Source organism: Callithrix jacchus, chromosome 9, assembly GCF_049354715.1.
Source record: "Callithrix jacchus isolate 240 chromosome 9, calJac240_pri, whole genome shotgun sequence".
In the NCBI taxonomy this organism is placed as follows: domain Eukaryota; kingdom Metazoa; phylum Chordata; class Mammalia; order Primates; family Cebidae; genus Callithrix; species Callithrix jacchus.
Window position 1 is genome coordinate 132678952 of NC_133510.1, and position 11049 is coordinate 132690000.

Consider the following 11049-nt stretch of genomic DNA (forward strand, 5'->3'; position numbering starts at 1 on the left):
GAAGATCACTTGAGCCTGGGAGGCGAAGGCTGCAGTGAGCCAGGATTGACACACAGCACTCCAGCCTGGGCGACAGAGTGAGAGCCTGTCTCAAAAGTAAAATAATAATAAATAAAATAGAAAATAAATTCAAACAGTTTGATTTTGATTTACAAGCTGGCCTAGAAGTTTGAAAAAAAAAATGTTTCCTACTCTGTTTTTTTTTCTTAGTCCTTCAGTGGAAAATAGGAAAAGTCTTGAAGTGGAAGGACCAAGAGGAACCTGGAGCACTTTGCCGGTGCCTGGGCAGAAGAGGGTGGTGGGAGTGGCCGGCTTGGAGTGACTCCAGACTTGTAATCACTGTGCCTATGCAAACATGCAGGCAGGGCAATGGAGCCAGAGCCTACGCCTCAAAATCCCTCTCTGCTGTGCTACAGGAGAAAGTGAAACCGCCACCTGCTATTAATATCAGGGACAGGTCAGGCGCGGTGGCTCATGCCTGTAATCTCAGCATTCTCGGGGGCCGAGGTGGGCAGATAACCTGAGGTTGGGGGTTGCAGACCAGCCTGACCAACATGGAGAAATCTCATCTCTACTAAAAATTGAAAATTAGCTGGGCGTGGTGGCCCATGCCTGTAATTCTAGCTACTCTGGAGGCTGGGGCAGGAGAATCACTTGAACATGGGAGGCAGAGGTTGAGGTGAGCTGAGATTGCCCTATTGCACTCCAGCCTGAACAATGACAGCAAAACCATGAGTGTGTATGTGTGTCTACATATATATGTGTATATATATTTATATACATATATACATATAAATACATATACATATATACAATTAGGAGAAGATGACACTCACAGGACCAGGGCTTTAAGAAAGAGCAGAACATATCTGTCCCTAACACCAAGAACACTCTTTCCCATGGAAACAATTTGAAAACCTAGTGTGCAGAAAAGAGATGAGGCCGCAGGCTTCAGAGTGCCCTCCTTAGGAAAGCCTGCTTGCAAGGGTGTCTGGGAACCTGGATTTTGGGGATGTTTCCTCCCATTTCATGGTCAGAGGGGCTCATGGTGCCTAGATTGTGCAAACCGCATGGTTTATGCTGGACACCTGTTTGTCTTCTGGGAGTGTGTAATGTTGGTACGTACCAGGCAGAGGGGGCCCCTATGAGCAGTTCCCAGTGAAAACCTTGAACTCCTGAGCTCAGGTGAGCTGCCCTGGCAATACTGTCACAGCTATTTGCTGGAGGAATTGGAGGAATTAAGTGCGTCCCGTGTGACTCCATGGGGAGAGGATTCCTGGGAGCATGGTCTCCCCTCTGTGCCTTTTCCCTCTGCAGACTGTGCTGGGTGTTCCTTGGCTAATGCATCATAGCAGTGATTCTGACCACATGCTGAGTCCCGTGAGTTCTAGTGACTCGTTAGACCTGGGGGTGGTCTTAGGAACCCCCAGCACACACAGTGACTTGGCTAGTCCACAAAGAGAGAAAGAATTGCTTCTAAGGTGTGGTCCTAGTGAAAAAGTTAGCATTTTTAGAAAATGATCATCATGTGTAACGTTATTTCTAAGGGGGGAAAAATACATGTTTATGTTTAAATAATCATTGTATGTTTAAAAAATCATTTGAACACAGTCATTTATAAATTGGGAATTGCATGCAGATGCCAAAAAGCTATGTGACCTTTCTGGATACTCAGGTGAGACACTCAGCAAATAGATACAATTCCTGCCTTGCAGAAACTCGTTCAAATTGTAGGCAACAAAGATGCGGCCGCAAACACGTGTCCAGTCCGCTGCGGACAGTTCCTTTATGTTAAGATGAATTCTACGGCCGGGCGCAGTGGCTCAAGCCTGTAGTCCCAGCACTCTGGGAGGCCGAGGCGGGTGGATCACTAGGTCAAGAGATCGAGATCATCCTCGTCAACATGGTGAAACCCCATCTCTACTAAAAATACAAAAAATTAGCTGGGCATGGTGGTGCATGCCTGTAATCCCAGCTACTCAGGAGGCTGAGGCAGGAGAATTGTTTGAACTCAGGAAGTGGAGGTTGCGGTGAGCTGAGATGGCGCCATTGCACTCCAGCCTGGGTAACAAGAGCGAAACTCCGTCTCAAAAAAAAAAGAAAAAAAAGCTGAATTCTAAAGGCTGTCCCAATTACGGTGCAGTGGAATTTCATTGAATCTACATTGCTTTAAATAAATAGGTCATCAACCTGGCTGTGACAACCTTTTCATTATACAGGAGATATCAGTACAGAGGCCTTTTCTGATATATAATGGGCTTATATTTTTCTGAAATTGTATTCATAAGTGGGCTATTTGGAATTCAGATGATGCTTCTCCAATGAATCCTTTTCAAGTTCTTAAGAAAGGACACAGTGGCTTGTTTAACTCGTGAGGTATCCAACATTTACTGCTAATAATTCTGTAGCTACATGAAGCTATTATCTGTAGCATATTTCTGTGAAAACGTTTTTTCCTAGAAATTTATACAGGACCCTGGGAATTGTCTTTCATAGACGCAGAGCACTTTCTTTTTTTTTTTTTGAGACGGAGTTTCGCCCTTGTTATCCAGGCTGGAGTTCAATGGCGCGATCTCGGCTCACCGCAACCTCCGCCTCCTGGGTTCAGGCAATTCTCCTGCCTCAGCCTCCTGAGTAACTGGGATTACAGGCATGTGCCACCATGCCCAGCTAATTTTTTTCTATTTTTAGTAGAGACGGGCTTTCACCATGTTGACCAGGATGGTCTCGATCTCTTAACCTCGTGATCCACCCACCTTGGCCTCCCAAAGTGCTGGGATTACAGGCTTGAGCCACCATGCCCGGCCCCAACACTTTCATAACAGAAGACACATTTCTAGGGCATGCGTTAGGTGTTCGGAATTGGGGAAGGCGTACCCACTCAAGAGGTATCCTTGTGTGTGAACATCAAGTGAAATGTAAGCAATAAACTGAATAGTCATTCTTTGGAGATGTGGACACAGTGTTTACTGAACACGGTGTGTGTTGGGTTAATAATTTTGAAGCACTGGTCTCAGGAGCTGTCAGTGGCACCGTTTGGAACCGTTAAGGCAGTTCCAGAGCGTATGCCGCTGGGCTCCGCTGGATCTGGAGCAAATGCTGATGACTTACTTTGTTTATGGCAACTGAGTTACTTACATTCATTAATGCAAGTTTTATAACCTACTTGTGGTTCAATAAATACAGGTTACACTGACAGCCTCATTACACAGAGATAAACATAGCACTTGCTTTCTGAAGATACTTTGCTGTAAATGTATTCTTGATAATGTATCTACCACGGTGAAGGGGGAAAAGCCGTCATTTTTCCCATAGTATGCACATGCACTGTGACTTGGTATAAACAAAATCTGCTTGGGCTTAAGGGTCTATTGTGTTTTTAAAACATAATAGCGCAACAGAGTATATAATAGAGTATATAATATATATCCAAAAATTTGTATATACATATATGTATACATAATGTATAATATGTATATACATCACACACACAGACACACACAGTTCCAAGTACCATAGCCAGGGCTCAGAAATGTGGCACACGGTTGTTGCTTTTGCTCTCCATAACCAATCTTCCCTTTCCTGGGTAGCAGCATCTGGATTTTGCTTACGTGACCCACCCCTCTGCCACTCTGTACTACCATGGTGGATTTGTAAGTCAAGAGCTTCTCTCTCTAGTCCTGGACAAGGGGTAGACACATGACCTAAGCCAGTCCAGCTGAAAGATTCTCTCTGGAATATAGTCTTGAACAGAGACACAGCAAATAAAAAAGTTTAAGGGAAATTCACCCACTCTCGTGGCCCTGGTACAACCGTCTATTGCTTCCTTCTCTCTGGTTTGCAGAAATTAACACAGCTAACATTTCTGAATCTGGCTCTCAGCCTTTCCTTTAGGCATATGAAATATACCCCATCCTCCCATCCAGTCCCTTCTTCTTTAATGTAGCCTGAGTTATTTATTATCATTTCCAATTACATAACAAGGGGAGGCGAAGATTCAGTGACTTCAAGACCAAGGACCTGTATTTCTTCCTCCTGTGAAAATCCATGGCTGGTAATCCAGGTTGTTGAGTGGCTCTCTTCCACTCAGTCATTCAGGGATCAAGGCTGAAGGCATCTCTACTGTTTTTAATCTATAACTTTGAATGTCTCTGTGCTCATGATCATCCCAGCCAAGGGGAAGAGGGAAGAGCAGGAGAGCAGAGCCAGGGATTTCCTCTTAAGCAGGCGAGGTGGGCATTGCATGCCCAAACTCACTCACCTTCCTAGTTTCATGGCCATACCTGGCTGCAAGAGCAGCGAGTGCTGGGAAGTCAGTCTTTACCTGGACAGCCGTATCCCCACTGTGACCCGGTCACTATGGTGGAAAGAGAGATGGGTTTAGATGGAGGTCTGCATCTCCCTCCACCACACACCAAGGGGCTCCCGCTGATGGGAGGTGTCAGCTCCTAAAGCCTATGAATTTGAGTGCACTCCTCAAATCACTGTATGCAGAGACTTAGGCTGATGGCAACATTGCCCCGAAGAGAAACTTCCTACTTATTCATGCTCGTCAGTGGAAGCATTCTTAGTATGCAACCTGAATACAGGCATAATCATTTATGAATTTCACACTGGGGCCATTGAACTAATACAAATGTGTACTACCTATAGGGGAGCACTACACATTGGGGTCTATTGGGGGAATAGGGGAGGGACAGCGGGGGGCGGAGTTGGGGGGGATAGCATGGGGAGAAATGCCAGATGTGGGTGAAGGGGAGGAAGGCAGCAAATCACACTGCCACATGTGTACCTATGCAACTATCTTGCATGTTCTGCACATGTACCCCAAAACCTAAAATGTGAAATAAATAAATAATAATAATAATAAGAAGAAGAAGAAGAATGCATAGAGGCAGAAAGCAAAATTGGTGAGATAAAAGAGGACAAAGGGGAATTTCAGCGTTTTGTTTTTTGTGAGGTTTATTTAAGGTGTGTGTGTGTGTGTGTTCTTAGGAAAAAATGAAAGAAAAAGAAAGCGAAGAGAGGAGGGCAGGGAGAGAAGTTATGCTCTATAGAATTCAAAGCCGAAGAAGAGACATGTCAGTTGTAAGTCTCTGGGTATTTGTTCATAATAAACATAGTTCCGTTAGAAACCGTTATTGGCTGATCAGATATCCGCAGGCTAATACTGGCCTGAATCAGTAACTGACTGTAGAAGTCTAGGGAACTGAAGGAAGGAAGACAGGAAGAGATCCAAACTTCCAGACTGCTTCTCTCACTTCTGAAATGAAAGATTCGTCTACATGTTTCTCCCTGAGAGATTCATGTGGTCACATAGTCTCCCAGTGCCAGGTCTCTGAGTAGATCAAATCCTGGTGAAATCTGGTGTCTCCATTTTAGAGCCCCATCTAGGCTCAATCTTTGGAATAATACACAGTGCGCACCCACTGAAGGGTGCCACACTCGTCCACATGTAGACTCGGTGATGGGATTCCTCCCAATTAATTGATGGAAACGTGCCTTTTGGGCCACAGCAAAGCTTTTCAGAATTGCTCCTTGTCTCCTTACTTATTTTCTCTCATTAATAGTGACACAGCATAAAATAAGCTTCATTTTTTATAGGTAGTAGCTATATTAACATATTTTGCAATCACTCTTTGCTTCTAATTTCCAGTTGATCTGAAAAAAAAAATGTATGCCAACACCACTCTCCACTGAATGTACATGTTGACATAGCACATAGCATCTTGCACACATGATGAACCACTTCCAGCCTCATCTGGACATCTCAGCCCTGCCCTGGACGACAATGACTTGGCTGTGCCAGCTTACGGTGCCACTATCAGCATTTTGGGGATCATGAAGCACTTTTCACTTTGGCAGACACTGGGCCCCTCTTTCTATCACTGGAATATGCTTTGCTGAGTCTCCTTACTTTGTGACTATTTCACTATAGGAAGTTAAAGACCAACAGTGATGCAGAAGAAAGAGCTGAGCCTAATTAAAGTGACCATTTAAATGACACGGTTCCAACTTCTTTGCCATGTACCCCTATCAGTAAAAATACCTGCACATGAAACCTCTGCATAGGTCTTTATGTTCATAAACTTTACAGCCAAACCACTGGTCGGACTATTGAAATAACGTGTGCTATGAAATATACATACAAATAACATTTTTAAATGTTGAGATTAAAATAATCAGTTGTCACGTCCTGATTTTATTTCATCCTCCAATGAATCGTTTTGCATACCCCTTAGGCTCTGCTCACCCCACATTCGAGGAGACCACGTTAATCCCCGGGCCCTTTAGTTCCCAAGAATGGGGGGATGACACAGAGCAGCAGCAGTTGTGTTACAGGAAGCTCATGCAGAAATACTCTTGTGTCAGTTTGCTGAGGATGATGGTTTCTAGATTCATCCATGTCTCTACAAAGGACACGAACTCATCGTTTTTTACAGCTGCATAGTACCAAACACCACGTTTTCACCCATAGGCAGGTGACGGACAATGAGAACATCTGGGCACAGGGAAGGGAACAACCCTCACTGGGGTAGGTGGGGGGTGTGGGGGGGAGGGGCAGGGAGGGACAGTGGTGGAGAGGGTGGGAAGGATGGGGATGGAGAAATGCCTGACGTAGGCGATGGGGGGATGGAGGGTGCAAACCACCATGGCATGTACGTACCTATGTAACAGTCCTGCAGGATGCAGGATGTGCACGTGTACCCCAGAGCCCAAAGTACAATTTTTAAAAATTCAGCTTTGTTCAACAACAACGACAAAAATAAAAAAGAAATAAATGAAAAGAAATATTCACATGGAGCTTCAATGCTGCTGCCAGCTCTAAATGTTCACATCTTCATTTGTATGAGGAAATCTGTTTTCCCACTGCCATTTTGGTGGGTAAAGTTAAATTTAGAAGAAAGAGCTGTGACTTCCATGCAACCAGTTTTTGCTATCTTGCTAACCGTGAGGCATTCAAAGGCTCTAGAGGAACATAAGGAAGTGGAGAATAGTCCGAGGAGATGAAAGAGAACAGGAATTGGTTCACAGAAGAAAGCGGGGGGTCTCCACACCCCACAGGGAGAAGCCGAGAAAGGGAAGCATGGGGATACAACCTCCACTGCACTGAGGGCAAAAGATGAGACCAGTTTTCAGTAACTGGTGGATTAACTGAACATGAAAAAGCCCTGGCAGGCCTGGTGCAGTGGCTCACGCCTGTAATCCCAGCACTTTGGGAGGCCAAGGTGGGCAGATCACGAGGTCAGGAAATCGAGACCATCCTGGCCAACATGGTGAAACCCCGTCTCTAGTAAAAAACACAAAAATTAGCTGGGTGTGGCTCACGTCTGTAGTCCCAGCTAGTTGGGAGGCTGAGGCAGGATAATTGTTTGAACCCAGGAGGCGGAGGTTGCAGTGAGCGGAGATCGCGCCACTGCACTCCGGCTTGGCGCCTGGCAACAGAGGGAGACTCTGTCTCAAAAAAAAGAAAGCACTGGCAGCAAAGCTCAGCCTGTCATTAATTAGGAAACACAAAATAACTAACAGTGACCACTCAAACTGTAGAGTCCTGGCCTCACCTACGGGGCACGCAGGCCACGTGTTGCCGAAGACAAATCTTGACTTTTATGTCAAATTCCAAAATTTTAAGACGCTGTCCAGGACAAACAGACGTCTCGAGATTTAAAGCCAAGCAATGCCATCTGTCACTTCCGAGATTTAAGTTAGCTATAGATGATGAAGCTAAATATCTTCAGAATGAAGGAATGCCTGAATCACTGGATACGCACAAAATACAAGGAAGAAACTCAAAAAATTAGTTCCATTACTTGACACCTAAGCTATCCATAATTTAGTCATCATTCCTCTGTGTACATTTCTACACCCAATCTATAATTTTATATAAATGATCATGCCTATGGCTACCATGTGGCCATGCAACTTGTGACTGGCCAACCGCAGGAGGCTCTATTCATCTAGAGTATGATATAAATGGGGCCTTATACGGTGGAGCAGTGCACAACCTGCACAGCTGTGCCCTGTAGATGTGACGACAGCAGTCCCAGTTTATCCGTGGAGGATACATTTCAAGATCCCCAGTGGATGTATAAAACCATGGATAGTACTGAACCCTATATATACTATGTTGTTTTCTACACATGCCTATCATAAAGTTCAATTTATAAATTAGACACAGGAGGAGATTAACAGTCATAACTAATCATAAAATACAACAATTACGAAAATATACTGCAATACAAGTCACGGCGATGTGGTTTCTCTCAGAATATCTTCCTGCACTGTAGTCACTCTTTTTCTTATGATGACAATGAGAGATAATAAAATTTCTCCATAATGAGATGAAGGGAGGTGAATGGCACAGCTACTGAGAGGCAGCGTTTGGCTACTAGTGGCCTCTGGTGATGGGGCAGGAGGAGCATCCTCTCCTATAGGTGATCCTGGAGCATGAGGTGTTGATGTCGATGGCTGGGTGTCAGGAGGAGACCATGTTGGTGACGAGGGGGTAGGGCGAGCAGGTATTGCATGCAGGGGGGTTGCAAGTATAGGACAAAGGAATGATTCATGTCCCAGGAGGGCTGGGGTGGGATTTCATCACACTACTCAGAATGACATGGAATTTAAAACTTGCTATTTCTATTTCTGGATTTTTTTTTTTTTTTTTTTTTTTTTGGAGACAGAATCTTACTCTGTCACCTAGGCTGGAGTACAGTGGCACAATCTAAGTTGACTGCAACCTCTGCATCCCAGACTCCAGTGATCCTCCCAGCTCAGCTTCCCCAGTAGCTGGGGCCACAGGTGTGAGCCACCACATCTGACAATTTTCTTTCTTTTTTTTTTTTTAAGCACAGACGAGATTTCACCATGTTGCCCAGATTGATCTCAGACTCCTGAACTCAAGTGATCTGCCTGATTCAGCCTCTCAAAGCATTGAGATTACAGGAGTGATGAGCCACCGCAACCAGCCTGGAATTTTCCATTTAATGTTTTTGGACCTCAGAAAGCAAAACCTTGGATTAAAGGAGACGACTGTATATTAAACATACTGCTTTGATCACAGGTCATCCTGGTTTCTGTTCTCAACCAGCTCAGGAGACAAAACAGGTCGAAGCCAGAAATGGGCTGGCTGCCTGCCAACTCAGGAGAACCCACAGGGAAGAACGATCAAAGGCACAGAGCAAGTGCCACGGCCCAGAGGGTGAGCCACGTGAGCAGGTGCCACAGCACAGAGGGTGAGCCATGTGAGCAGGTGCCACGGCCCAGAGGGTGAGCCACGTGAGCAGGTGCCACGGCCCAGAGGGTGAGCCACGTGAGCAGGTGCCATGGCACAGAGGGTGAGCCACGTGAGCAGGTGCCACGGCACAGAGGGTGAGCCACGTGCAGTGTCAATTCTCTGGCCAGGCCTGCTGCTGGCTCTGGGGTCCTCCTGTTTCTCCTCGAGTACATTTGAATCTACTCATTTCACTCCATGAAGCCTGGTCTGTGGGTTTTGTTTTTTTTTTTTGCAAGCACAGATGTTCAATGGCTTTCAAAAGCCATCTTAGAACTACATGGTTTCTGCACATCATCTTTAGTCCTTCCAAGCAGCTGGTTTCCCTCCTGACAGTCAGTGCATGAGAAGGGTCCCCAAGGACAGGCGTTCCCTATGAGTGCTAGTTCAGGAGACATGTGGGATGCGTAGAAACAGGGCAGAAGGGGTGCGTACAAGCCAGGAGCTGTGTCAGTGTGACAGACAGGGACACCAGCCTCACCAGGAGCTGTGCCAGCGCAATGGGCAGGGACACTGGACATTAGAGGTTCTGAAGTCAGCAGCTCCACCTCCACCACTAAAAATAAGCAAATAATAAGCTGTGGCTATAAAGGACTGAAGTAAGTAATTTGAGGAAAGTAAATCAAAGCTGCCTCTGGGTAGGTGTGTTCATCCACTGATTCATTCAATAAATACTTTTTTTTTTAATATATATATTGAGACAGAGTCCTGCTCTGTCTCCCAGGCTGGAGTGCAGTGATGTTATCTCTGCTTACTGCAACCTCCACCTCCCTGGTTCAAGCAATTCTCATGCCTCAGTCTCCTGAGTAGCTGGGATTACAGGTGTGTGCTACCACGCCCAGCTGCTTTTGTGTATTTTTAGTAGAGACGGGGTTTCACTCTGCTGGCCAGGCTGGTCTCAAACTCCCAGCCTCAAGTAATCCACCTGCTGCCTTGGCCTCCTAAAGTGCTGGGATTACAGGTGTGAGCCACCATACCAGCCTCATTCCATAATCACTTTTTTTTTGTAGAGATGGGGGTCTCACTATGCTGCCCAGGCTGGGTCTCCAACTCCTGGCTTCAAGGAACCCTCCCGCCTTGACCTCCCAAAGTGCTGGGTTTACAGGCATGAGCCATCACCGTGCCCTGCCTCATTCAACAAATTCTTGTTGAGTGCTCCCTCTTCAGATACTCCACACACTGGATATGCAGGTGAGAAGAAACATCCGTTTTCTATTGCCATGGGACTCACATTCTAGTGGGAGAGACGGAGCACATGCACTCACATAAGCTCCGTGAAGGAAACAAAGCAAAGCAAGAGGTCAGAGGGCTCAGTGCGAGGAGTGGCTACTTAGAACCACTTCCCTTATTTTATGGCTCCTGTTTCTGAGGAATGGTAAAGCCAGTGAGGACACATGTAGCAGGCAGAAGGGAAATATATAGACATACGTAGATGTCTTTGATGTCCGATTTGCCCTCTGCCTAATGTGTGAATGGAGAGAAGGACCCTCCTTGTTCCTGCTGAACACAGAAAAGGGTGTTATTTAACTATTTTACAAATTGTTGTGTGGGAACATGGACCCAGGAATGATTACGACTCCATGCAGACCGGGTTTTCTCACTTGGAAAAACAAAACTTTGACAGAGGCTGCGCCCCTCAACACACCCTCCCAGAAATGGATGGCTGAGTTGGGAGGGCATGGTAAGGGATGGTAGAGGGAGCTGCACTCGTTCACCGCCGTTTCTAGAAAGACAGGGCAAACCGTTTGCGTCACTGACACTAAACCAGCACGTGAGAA

General features: G+C 45.8%; 1 protein-coding gene across 1 annotated transcript in view; it reads right to left on the reverse strand.

The window, feature by feature from the left end:
• Positions 1-11049, reverse strand: part of TMEM132D (transmembrane protein 132D) — an 880461-nt gene that overhangs the window by 487566 nt on the left and 381846 nt on the right. The window lies entirely within an intron of this gene.